The following is a 12,159-nucleotide window of genomic DNA, read 5'->3' on the forward strand; positions in this document are numbered from 1 at the left end:
CTAGAATGACCTCACCCTGGCCAATGATCCTGTGGGTGTGCATACCACACACGTGTGTGTGTGTGTGTGTGTGTGTGTGTGTGTGTGTGTGTGTGTGCATGTAGAGCAACTATGTGTGTGTAAGACACCAAATCTAAATTCAAGACACTGGGAAGTTGGGGCTGCATTGGGGTTATAGCTTCCACAGGATCTCATGAAACAGTACTCTGACCCTTTCAGTCTCAGAGTAAGGGGAGTGTTTCTTTCCATAGAGAAATATTTCTAGGGGTTGTTCTGTAAACACAAGCAGGCAATTCTGTCGTGATGTGATCAAATACGTGAAGAAATAAGCAAAATGATCAATATGGAATGAGGAACACATAGAATGTTGTCCTCCAGAGAGCTGAACACCATAATGGAAGTCTTGTAGGGTTTAGCAAGTCTCTGTCCCCACTCCCGTCTGGGGATTCTGGTGCTATTACTTTTTCCTGTTTTTGCCAAGCTAGTCTCATGACTGAGTAAATCAACCCAAAGAATGAGGTTAGGAAGGATGACAGGTATTTTAGATAACAGAATACAGATTTATGTTGTTAAATATTTTGATATTAGATCAATGAATTGTTCCTAAAATATGAACTATTACAGTTGTAATAAACCTATTCTATGCACTATCTCAAACATTCCTATATATTGATATAATTTAATATCAGAGCTATCTACAAGGTACATACTGACACTAATTCCAGGGTGATGGTGAAACTGAGAGAGCTGGTAAGTTTCAGGACCGAGCTCTGAAGCAAGGCATACTGACTCCAAAGCCTGTGGTAAGCAGAAGGTGCTTTATCATGTCTTAGGTGCACAGGAACAGGTGGGAAAATGTGACTTAACAGCAGCACATAACGAAAAACAAATAAACAAATAAACTGTGGCGCATAAGTCCTCTGGGTGATGTGGCTGGCAATAAAAGCTAATGTAATGTAGCCTCAGGCTGCAATAAAAGAAGTATAGAGAACGGAGTTGATAACCTGGAGTCTAGCTGCCTAGATTTCCATCTGCAGGCCTTTCCTGAGAGGAAAGTAAGAGAAAAAAATGAATGGGATGCTCAACCTGGACACATTGAGAGTGAAAGAAAACATCCTGGAAGATAAGTACTCAATAAATACTATGTGGAGAATTACATCCATTCTGCATGGTGTCAAAGGCTATATCAAAGAATACAGCCATTGGGGAGAAGGAATTTGACTCAACCTAAGGTAGCAGGCCCAGTCCTGAAAGTTCCCAGTCTATTACAGGTTTGCATAAAGGGTCAATGAGTTTTTCCTCTCTAGGGATATTACAGCCATCACGAGGACATGACAGCAGTGATCAGAGCAGAATGCACTGGGGCTCCTTCCTAACATGAAGCAGCAGAATTTGGTTATTTCTTCCCCGAACTGTCCTCCTTCACTGAACTGGATGTGATATGTCCTTCCTGTGGCCCAATGTGTTAATACTTCATTTTTAGCACTTACTGCATGAAACCTCAAGTTTTGTCTTGACAGAACTAATACTTTGGGTATTTTTAGCTCACCAGGACAAGACGTTTGTGTCATAATTATTGGTATCCACCCCATCAGAATCCTTCAATACTTCAGTGACAAAGTTTGAAATGAATTTTCAAGCAATCCCTGACAGAGTGCCTTCAAGGCCAGGGGTCTGCAAGGTCAGAACACAGCTATAATTTGGGTCTTGAATGTTCCCAAAGGCCCATGTGTTAAAGACCAGGTCTCCCAGGTGGTGCAACTGAGTGATGGTGGAGACTGAAGGAGGCGGACATAGTGGGAGGCTGGTGGGTCTCTGGAGCTGTGCCTTCGAAGGACATTGTGGGACTGGATGTCTCCCTCTTGCCTCGTTCTTGCTTCTCAGTGAGGAACTGGGCAATTTTGCTCCACTACATACCCTTAGAGTGATGCGCACAAGTCAAAGCCAACAGGGCCAGCAGTCATGCACTGAAACTCCACAGTGTGGGTCAAAATAAATCATTGCTACTTATCTATTCTTCTAGGTATTTTGAGATGATAAGGGAAAGCTACTAGCAAAGACACAATTTTGAGCCTATTTTCTGGAGTGCCATGGAATGTAGATATTCCAATGGAAGATGGTTTTAAAACAGGACAGATATGAAGACCAGAGTCAAATGGTTCATTTTGCAAAATGTTGTCAAATAACCCTCTTTAGATCACAGACTTAACAAGATCACACAATCTAAACTGGCCAAATTAATGAATTTTTTTTTTAAAAAGCAGATCACGAGTATATTTACTAAAACAAAAAATGGATTGCTTTCAAATCACACACACACACACACACACACACACACACACACATTTAATTTTGGTTAGGGACAGAGAAAAGACTGGGCTAAGAGCCAATAAAGTTCAGTTTTTTTCCCTCTGTTCCTAAATTATTGTGATCCCTACTTTTCTCTGGGTGTCTGGACCCCTGGCTGCAAATGGAAATTGATTGGAATAACTGATGCCCGTTTAATGATGGCATACATCTCTTTCTTGAGAGTTCTGCTTGATGAAACTAGTTCCTCTGCCCTCATTACAAGATACAATGAACTCAAGCACCCACAGAAGCTGGAGATATCAACTAGGAATCTCATTTAAACCTGTTGTATGTTAAAGGGGATAATGACAAGATAGTGTGGAGACACAGGAAAGCTATGAGGATGATAGTTGGTCTGAAAACTATATCCCAACAGATTAGCCAAAGCTATGAATGACAGGAGTAACCCAATATGATAGCACTGCTTTGATGCCAGCTGCTTGGCTTTGAGTCCTGCCTTTGTCAATTACCAGCTGAGGACACCAGCACCAACTGCACTTACCCCTTGTAAGGTGCCAGTCATACTTTTATGAGCTCATAGGCTCATTGTGGGCAGTAAATATCATATTATATGGAATCTATTTTAGCATCATACTTGAAACCTGCTAAATGTTTACTGCATTTAAACTATTACCCAGTACCACTTTCAAATACCTGTAGAATTATTGGGAGAGAAGCAGACTGTAACTAGCGGGGAAAAGTCATAGAAGAGAGGCATTTTAGCACATCCTTCATTAAGTGGAACGTTTAATGAATGGGAGTTAATGAGTAAACTGATGATCTAGGTTTTGAGTGGTAGTTAGCAGACTGTCATCGGGATATTTAAGATGCTGGAGAATTATTGGCAAAAGCAGAACCTGCAGAGAAGGGAGTTAGACTAGAAGACCTCAGAAGCTCCTGAGGTCTTATGAATAAGATTTGGGACCATGCAGAGTGGAGCAGAGGGCAGATGGGAGCAAGCTGTTCAGGTCTTTTGTCCTGCAACTCTGCTTCAACCATGTCTAACCTTAACCCTAAGAGCTAAGAGGCCCACATGAGTGACATGCATCTGGAGGAATCTGGAATCAGGTGCAAATCCACCTTCATCTCAGCCTTCATCTCAGGAACATCATTAAATGAACTTCGCGAGAGTCATTTCCCTTTCTTTTGCTAAAACAGAGATGGTAGTTCCTCATCTTGGGGTGATTTGATAGACTAAATGGATTGTTTGTACAATATCTGGCATACAGTAGAATCTCAGAAAATGGTCCTTCTTCCTTTCTCTTTCCCTGGCAAAGAAGACAGACTACGCTTTTCAATGCCAAGCACGAAAAGATGGCAGCAGAGCCCCAGGGCAGGGCCAGGTGGAGGGGCCACAGCGGCCCACAGATGAGAACAAGCTGTACACCCTGGAAGGGCCGCGAACCTCAGGAAGACCAGCCTGGCTGTAAAAGTGGGTATGTTATGAAAACAGTAAGAAAACCAACAAGGGTGATAAGAGGATGAGGGGTCCTGGGATTTTTAACAAGATACCGGATCATTGCACCTTTGCCTTGGCCCATGGAAGACAGAAACCATCAGACAGGGTGAGGGTTCTTCTGATGCAGTCTCTTCATGAGTTAAAATTGTCACAATTTAAACCCCCTGAAGTTCCAAACTGAACTTACCTGAAAAACAAACAGGAACAGTCTTGAAATTGAGACGATTTATCAAGAGACTAATTATCTTTTAAGCTAGTCTGGAATGGTAATGAGTCCTCCGTACAGGAAAGCAGACCTGTGATGGATATCTCTACACAGAGCACTCAGACAGACTCCCCAGCACAGTTTTCCTTTGGGGTTACGTCCTCCAGCAACCCATATGTGAATTGAACAGAGAGAGAGAGAGAGAGAGAGAGAGAGAGAGAGAGAGAGAGAGAGAGAGAGAGAGGCTAACATACAAAGAGACAGGCACTTTTCAAAAGCAGTAATTATCTCTAAAATTTAAAATCTTGACTGCCTTTTGAATATTTAAAATGGAAGAAGGATGGCTCACTTAAATGTATGAAATCATTCAAAAAAGGTAGGTACTAATAAACGATTCATCACTAATCAGGAAAGGCCTCAATCTAAGGGAAGTGCAGTGCAGAATTTGGGGCCTAATCATTGCAAGTAAAAACTGCTGCTATTACTCTATGAAACTGAATCCTGGGTCTATTTCAAATGGTCTTAGGATTTTCTGAATTTTCCTGGTGAGTAGGCATTGGATTAAATTTTGATTTTACTTTTACAGCAATCCTGTGACACAGATACCACTGTGAAGCATCTGTGTCTCAGCGAGGTTATGTAGCTTATTCTTGGTCACATACTCTGTACGCAGTGCAGTTGGCGCATAGGGGCCTGAGCTGGGAGCAGGTGAAGCATGCTGAACACTCTCAGAGGAAAACTATAAGGGGATGAAAAAGGAAGGCTCAGTTATCAAGATTGGAGTAATATTGAATGCTGTGACTTAAAAATCAAGAATAGTAAAAAAAACTGGGAGGTGAGATAAGGGCAGATGTTTTCAGTCAAGACTGGATCCAGCTGCACCTCCACGCCTTGACCTCACTCGTGCACCTCATTCAGGTCCTGCTGCCTCCAAGACTGAATAACAGCCCCAAGCCTCAGGCATGTTGGCCTGAACATTTTAGAAGGTGTTTGTAGGCAAAGCATCCTCAAAGATCAAGAGTAGCAGCAAGTCTCAACAGTTTGAGCTGAGGTGTTGGCCCCTCATTATGCTTATAGAGGATAAAATTGCATTGCTATCAGGGGTCCACTCCAAATTCTCATGGTTTTCTCTCACTGAAGGAGGCTAAGGAAGGCTGAGAAGATATCCATGTGTCTTCCAGAGCAGGGCGCAGGGTTCCCTATCCCTCTGGTTGCTCCACAAAGCGGTCATCATAGTATGGCTGAAGCCACATCCTCCAAGAAAACTAACCATGGAGAGACAACGTTAAGTTGTGAAAATCAAAGGGTGAAGACAGCCATTTCTGACACACAAGAGGCCTTGGGAACAGTAAATAAAAGTTTTCTTCACTTATGGAAAAGAAAAATACAAGAATGACTCCATGCTCATTCACAAACCCTGCTTCAGAAGCACATAGAATTAGATCAGCCGCTGTTCACTGCATCCTGTGAAGCTGTTGACATCAACCTCCTACCCCAATGCCTTACACGAGGATTTTGAGAGGCAGAGGGAAAAAGGAGACACATAGAAACCTGTAATTGGTCTACCACGAGAAACAGCAATTCTGGTCCATTTCACACTTTTTTTCCTCCTCTTCAAACTCTTCTCTCGCGTGCTCGTTCCTTACTTAACATCCTGATGTACCAAGTGCTCTGCCTCAGTAGAAACCTTAGCCTTACAGACTAGGGAAACAATGATTTATCTCAGCAACAATAGCAGAATCCTACAGTTGAGGACGAATTATGCCAAATAACAACAACAACAACAATAATAATAATAATATACTAATAATAATGAAATTTTATCTCCATGTCTAGTAGACGTGAATTACTCATAAGCACTTAGAAATTATAATTGCTTTCTTTTTTTGTAAATTAAATAAACTGCCAGTAGTAAGTGAGCATCATTTTACAAAACACCTTGTCTTACTTTCCACTGAGTGATTTAATGCTCCCTCCCATAAACCATTTATATTGATCTCTTCTTCATCAGCCCTCCTGGCATTTCAGCCCATATTGCAAAGAATTCCACTGCTGAATCACCAGGAAGGAAACCAAACTCAGTGTTAAAAAAATAAATAAATAAAACAACACTGATAAGTATCCCCCTAAAAGAGCACTGTACTTATTTTTAATAGCACTTTCCTCTTAATTATAATACAGCACCAGGTTTTCTTTCATTCTTCTGAACTTTCATAATGATACTATCAAACAGTAACAAATATAAATTTGGGCAGGCTGAAATATGCAATTGAATTATAAGCTGTAATTTCCATATCATTGAAGGGGGAAAAAAATCAAATGATTAAGCTCCAGTGCAGAAGGACCAATCTTGAATTAAATTTTACTCATCTAAAGTTAGATTTTTTTTCAGCAATATCAAGAGTGGTTTAAAGTTAATAGTAAAATCTTTACTGTCATATTAAAATTCCATATCCCAAAGTGTTTACTGAAGATCAAAATGATAGTCTTTATTTGCGAATTAAAAATGTCTTGTTCTTCTTCAAAAACCTCTTGAAAAAATAGACAGTGATATTACAGCACTCTCGCTAATATATTTCTTCTTTATTCACTCCGTTCCCTTTGGAGTCAAAAATGAAGTCTTCCTGCCAGGAAAAAAAAAAAAAAAAAAAAAAAAAAAAAAAGAAAGAAAAAGAAAGAAAAGAAATCCAGCAAATCCTCCCCTATCACTGGCTCAGAAAGAGCTGACCTTGTTCATTATGGTCTGCCCAGCCCCCGCCCTGGCTTCTGCTCCTTCTCTTAAGTTACAAGATTTCCCTACTTTCTAGCAAAGTTCAAGGTGAGAAAAAGATACTGAAGGTAAGGAGATCCACCACTAGAAAGACGCTAATCCTGACAAACTGCTGGGGCAGGAGCCTGAACCACAGTGAGCCTGAATCCCGTGTCTCCAGAGCGGTCCAGACAAGGATTGGTGCTAACAAAACCGCTTTTCATGGTGCCCTTAAAAGCAGATGGACTCCATGCGCGAAGTTGGAGAAGGGCGCCATTGCCCTCTAGTGGCCAGAAGTGCGATCTTCTCGAAGGAGTCCATTTCCAGAGCTGCACAAGACTCGCAATGTCAGGGTAAAATTATAGCAGGAAGACGTTTAATTATCCTCCTCGAGTGTTTTTTTTTTAAGTCCTTCCTGCTCATTGAGGAGGTTGTAGACGGCTATCACAGTAATCCTGACGGAACAGCTCACTCCTACTCTTTTGCGGGCATTAGGATATATCCAAGTTTCTCCACCTTTTTCTTTTTAATAGACCTGTTGATATTTTTCTTTCCTAAGCAGTTAAGCCACAAATTACACAGGCCAAATATAGGTATGTATTTCGGAAGTATCAACCTTACATCAGAAAGTTTGACAACTTGCCATCCTGAGTGAACAAAGAATGGGAGTTCTTAACATATTGGGTAAGATATTTTGCAAAACAAGGACCAATTTCATAAGGGAGAAATCCATCCCAAATACATTTCAATCCCTTAAATCACCGGCTAGTCAAGATACACAATGATTAAACATCCTAAGAAGAAAAAGACAGGAGATCTATTCATTCTGCAAATTTGATGGCACAGGAAAAAGGTTTCCTACCTGCTTTCAACTCTATAAAGCATTGTTTTGTTATTACTTAGTGATAGGACATACTATGATCAAAAGGAAAGTATCAATATGGAATGTAAAAAGTGAAATCATTGCGATTGTCAAATCTCTACCTACATAAATGTATTGAGAATAAAGACTAAAGTCAGTTGTAGATCTTGTTTCGATGTTTCTCACAAACAGATTAAATATAACAGATCAAGGTTTATATGAACCATAAGATTCCAAAGTCACTGGTATTCACAGGCAAGATCTCAAGACACGCCATGCTCCTGGGAGTGTAACTGTGCCATTGTAAATCAGGCCATGAGGTCAAAGTCACTGCGTTTCCCAGATGAGGAACCCCAAACCAGAATCCTGACAAAGCAGCCATGTAATTCTATTCAAATGAAAGAAAAACCATGAATTATGAAGACATGTGCAGCAAAGGAGCATGAAATTGATCCCCACCCCTCCCCATTCATGGCAGGGCTCTTCAAGTCTCCCTCTTCCTCCCACAAATACGCAACTGAACCCAGACATCTGAAGCCACTAGAGCAAAGGAAAAATACGAGTTCTGGACCATATAAAACACAGCATAACTTCTTAATGTTTTTTTTTCAAATTAGCAAAAAGCTGGCACCTGATAATTGAAAATAGAATTTAGGTTTCTAGTAATTTTACTGCCTAGTGTTCTGATAAGAATGCTAAACATAATGAAAGTTCTGAAGTGCTATCAAGATGGTCCACTGCCTCAATTAGAACTATTTTTAAAGTTCATTTTCCTAAGAAGCAATAAATTCAGTTAGAATAAATCTATGTGCCTGGCCCTTGCCAGATTATCCCAACTCAATCCCGTTTTGTGCATTTTTATTTCTCTGCCCCAAGGTGGAAAAGGTTGGTTTTTTTCTCTCCTTCCCCCAAATATAATACATGCAACTGTAAAATAAGGACTAAAATATGGATAATAAAGATTATTATTAATTATAAAGTGTGGCTGCAAAAGCAGTTTTAGCGTATTAATTTGCAATGACTGGAAAAAGCCAGATGTAAAGCTCATTGTCACTCAGGCAAAGTTTCCTGGCCTCTCAGGCCTCCTCAGCCCAGTCCTCACTGAAAACTGCTCACATTCCTTTGTATTAGGCAGGATTTCAGTTTTGCAGGGAAGGTCGAATTCCAGGGCCTACCCAATATGAAAACTTGGACTCAGAGCTTGCATTTAAGAAACTTTTTGTGGGCTATAGCTGTAGAGTCCCCCTGGAACCGGCCAATACCCATGTCCCTTTGTTTTGCAACTTTTATTCCTTTGTTCTATTGGAAGATGACCTGGCTCCCTGCAGCTGGGCTTGAGCAGTGACATCTGTGTTCTGGTGTCTGCACCTTCGGATTGGAGGGGGAAGTAATTCCGAGATTAATGAAATGAAGGTCAGTCCTTTCTTTATTTCTCTCCTGTACTGTAGGGCTCTAGCGCAGAGCCCAGCCTGGCAAATCTGCTGATGTCAGAGCAGGACCCTGGCTCCTGAGAACACATCTGCGCCCCCATACCCGGGAAATCCAGACATCCCGCAAAATCATCGATGTCTGCGGCAAGCTCAAGTGATAAGGAAATTGATCCAGCCTCTGGCCAGATTAATTATCGTAACCTCCCTGTGATTAAACCGAAAACTTATTCCCTATCTCATATTAAGCCAAAAAAAAAAAAAAAAAAAAAAAAGATCAGAAGAAAACAAGAAAAGATTTTCCAGTCATAGGAACAATATTTCTCCTGGAGGCAATGAAAAGAAAGACTTCAGGCAAATCTATACAGTGTGACAATAAGATTTCAGGACCCCCTCGCCCACCCCCCGCACACCCTTAGGGACAACCTATCGCCTGCAGGAATAGCATTATTCAATTTCTTCCTAGCAGTGCGATGGCCCATGAAATTCCTGCTGCATTATTAGCAAAAGCAACAGGGCTTCTTCTAACATCTAGAAAACCTTTCACCCAGGAGAGCCAGGAACACGGATCCCCTGGCGCAAGAAAGCAGGCCCTTGCCAAGAAAGAGATGAGGAAGCTGGACCCGCGGGCCTCCTAGACCTCTATTTCTCTAGGGACTCTGCTTCCCAGCCTAAGGCAGCCCTTCTGAAGCTCCACTGGGTTGGGGCGAGGGGAAAAGGGGTGCTCTCCTCTCCGAGGTCTCTTTCCAGCTGGCTTCTCCGCACTCCCTTCCTCGCGGCCAGCGTTCTCGCGGCAAAGCGCAGGGAGGGAGGGAGGCCGCGCGTGCTGCCAGCAGGGGAGGCTCGGCGCGCCCCGAGATCAGATGCAGGTTTGAGGAAGGTTTGGTTCGCAAAGTTCACGTTCAGCCTGGCCAGCAGCGCCAAGCCCAAGCTCAAGCCCAGCCCGAGTCTCAGCGGTTTGGAGACCTCCCCCTAGGCTGCTGGGAGCTTACAGACGGTCCGGGAGCTCCCGGAGACACTTCGGCTGGAGACCAGGAGCGCGCACCGCAGCAGGCAGCCGCAGTCCGCGGAGCCAGACCCCCACTACTAAAGTGCTCCACGTCGCTCTCTAACACTGCCTCCTACACCTTTTTCTGGTTTTCCCCTGCAATCTCCATCCCGAGCCCCGGGGAACCATCCTCAAAGACCCGCGGACGCCCGCAGAGAGCGGTCTTGTCGCTGCTTTCCGAAAGAGGCGCAGCGCGGGCGGGCTGGCACCGAGCTGGGAACGACTTTCCCCGGAGACGCGACCGAGGGCAGCGGCGCTTCAGCCCTGCAGTCTCTTCTCCCAGCCGGGGGCGAGCCCTCGGTGCCAGGGCCTAGGCGCAGACCCGGGAGCGGATCGGAGCCAAGGAGAGTGCTGAGCGCACATCTGGCATCTCTGCCCCCTGGGCTGTCTGCGCCCACAGCTGGTCCATTCTCCGTTTTGATTTTTAAACAAATCTTTTAAAAACACCCCACTTCGCACTAGTGAAGGCTTCTCCAGTTAGCCACCAACCTCCCTCCTCCCCAGACAATCTCTTTGAGGAAATCGCCCTCGTCTCTGCCGCGCGCACACTCCGAGAAGCCCCATCCTGGAGAGAGGAAGGGACTGGCGGAGCGCCCTACCTGGGGCCCTTGCGGGTGGACGCGACCTCCGGGCCGTCGGCCCCCGGCGCTGGGCGAGCGCAGCGGTGTCAGCCCCGACCCCAGTCTGGGTCCCATTCACAAGTCTGCGGAGGCTGCGAGCGGCCCCCGCGGCATCTGCTCCCCGGCCCGCGTCGCTCCCCTCTGCCGGCCGCGGCCACGGAAATGAGCCGCCGAGCGCGCTAGTGGCAGAAACGAGAAACCGGGGGGAGGTGGCGGGCGGGTAGGGGGGAGGAGGAGGAGGGAGGCCGCCGCTGGGAGGGAAGGAAAGGGCGGGGGGCGGAGAGCAGCCGAGGCTCCGAGACGCCGAGAGCCGGCCGCGCGGTGGCTGCGGGGGCCGACCCTGTCCCCGCCCCTCTCCTGGGGGTCCGAGCCGGGCCACCCGGGACCCGCGGCCGCCCCTCCCGCCCCAGGTCGCGGCGCTCCGACTCCCTCGTGGCTCAGATTCTAGAGCGACTGAAGTTGGGCTCCAGGGACGCGAGCCAATCAGGCAGGGTGACGGAGGGATGCTGGACAGGGGTTCGGAGCCCCTATGTCCCTCGCCCCCACCCCACAAGTCCGCTGATCAGGCCGGGTCTTTGACTGGCCAGTCGGGGGTGGGTTGCAGGAGGCATCGCCCAAGTGCACGAAGCAATCGGGAATTAGGGAGCACGTTCGGGTCTTCCCCACTGTCCCACCCTAACCCTCCAAAAATCCCGGCATGGCAGTGACTCCTGCCCAGCCCCCACCCCTCAGCCTCCACGCCCCATCCTTTGCCAAGTCTGTGCTGAAACCAAGGGGAAGGGGCTGCCGTCTTGGGAAGAACTGACTCTGCTCTCTCCCGGTTCTCCTCTTTGCCCCACTGAACGCCTCCGAGGGGGGCGCGGAGGGGGCTCGGCCAGGGTCAGCCGCGCCCGCCACCCCAGGGTTCTCAGATCCCTGTACCAGCACAACACCAAGGGCCCACAAGTACTGTCACTTGTTGCCTCTCCCATGCGTCCTCCTCAGACCTCCTAAGTCTCCTTGGAGCAAGCGATTCCGCGGGAGGGAGGTCCTGCGGGGCAAGTTAGGGTGCGCGTCCTCCCGGTCCTCCCGCTCACCCCTCACTGAGAAGGACCCACTTCGGGAAGGAGACTGAGCCTGATTCCGGTCCTCCCTCCGGGAGTCTCCGGGAGAAAAGGCTGGCGGGATCTTGGGAGTCCAGCCAGGGACTGGGCGGGGCGTTTGCGGTGGGGACCCGGGAGGACCCCTCACTCTGAGCAAAGCAGGGCTGCCTACGGGGAGTCCTGACTAGGACGGGTTTACGGGTTTATGGGGTGACGGAGGAGGAGAGATAGAGGGAAGGTGCAGATGCAGATGGGGTGAGACGGAAACGAGGGAGGGAGGGCGAGGCTGGGGAGAGGAGGAGGAGCAGTGGCAGACGCGGGGTGAGGAAGAAGGGCTGGGACGAGCCAGAGGGGAAGA

The 12,159-nt window shown here is 46.3% G+C and overlaps 1 protein-coding gene across 2 annotated transcripts in view; it reads right to left on the reverse strand.

The window, feature by feature from the left end:
- Positions 1-10,912, reverse strand: part of Cdh11 (cadherin 11) — a 162,552-nt gene extending 151,640 nt beyond the window's left edge. For both annotated transcript variants that reach the window (XM_063247445.1, XM_003472044.5), the window contains exon 1: positions 10,699-10,912. The gene's annotated coding sequence lies outside the window, so the exon portion shown is untranslated. The remainder of the gene's footprint in view (positions 1-10,698) is intronic.
- Between the last annotated feature and the right edge of the window lie 1,247 nt (positions 10,913-12,159).

This window comes from Cavia porcellus, unplaced genomic scaffold (genome assembly GCF_034190915.1).
Source record: "Cavia porcellus strain 051 isolate PalLab524CR breed Dunkin Hartley unplaced genomic scaffold, mCavPor4.1 scaffold_4, whole genome shotgun sequence".
Lineage (NCBI taxonomy): Eukaryota > Metazoa > Chordata > Mammalia > Rodentia > Caviidae > Cavia > Cavia porcellus.